This window comes from Pseudomyrmex gracilis, unplaced genomic scaffold, assembly GCF_002006095.1.
Source record: "Pseudomyrmex gracilis isolate BER0280 unplaced genomic scaffold, ASM200609v1 scaffold_4051, whole genome shotgun sequence".
In the NCBI taxonomy this organism is placed as follows: Eukaryota; Metazoa; Arthropoda; class Insecta; order Hymenoptera; family Formicidae; genus Pseudomyrmex; species Pseudomyrmex gracilis.
Genome location: NW_018024635.1, coordinates 450 through 1,253, shown reverse-complemented (window position 1 = coordinate 1,253; position 804 = coordinate 450).

The following is an 804-nucleotide window of genomic DNA, read 5'->3' as shown; positions in this document are numbered from 1 at the left end:
GTCATAATCATCATCATTAGGTTGTGTGAGCAAACTAACCAATTACAGTCTACCATTCAAGCTTATGAAAGATAATACTGGTTTGTAATTGGTTGAATTACTTACGACTTTATAATTCTGAAAAACCTTAACAAATTGACTATATCTTTTGATCTTCTAAACAAGCAATTTATTGAACGGCTATTGCTTTTAGCCGCGCACAAGGCCATCACACATAAATTATGTGAGAACATAAGGCTGCTTCTACATGGAATGTAATTTGCGTCAATCCAATCAAATTGTCTCAGCTATCATACGCAAATACGTTAAGACAATTTGATTGGCTGATACGCAAGTTACGCTCTATATAAAAGCAACCTAAAACCTAAGATTACTCGACTAAGNCTGCGTTCCGATATTCACTGCCAGTACTGAAAATCTATAGCATATGTGACGTGAACACACTTGTTCAGCAGAATAAATTAATCACGACTGATACTTACTCGGCCGATTACGTTAATCGGAAATGATAAAACTATATAAGAGTTACTGCTTTAATTTGTCTACGTGCTATCTGCTTTTCTAGATCTCTAGACAATAATATTAAACAAAGTTTCTATTAAAAATCATAAGTGTATTTTCAGATGTTGTACAGATCATTTCATTGGCTACGGAACATCCGATTATAAACGTAAAACACTAGCCGCGTTCAGCAGACAAAACAGTTGCACAACGGTTGAGAGATAATCACTTTTGATAGGACTAATCTTCACAACTTGCTACGGTTCTAAAAGTATGATCCAATCATAATTGATTATCTCTTAA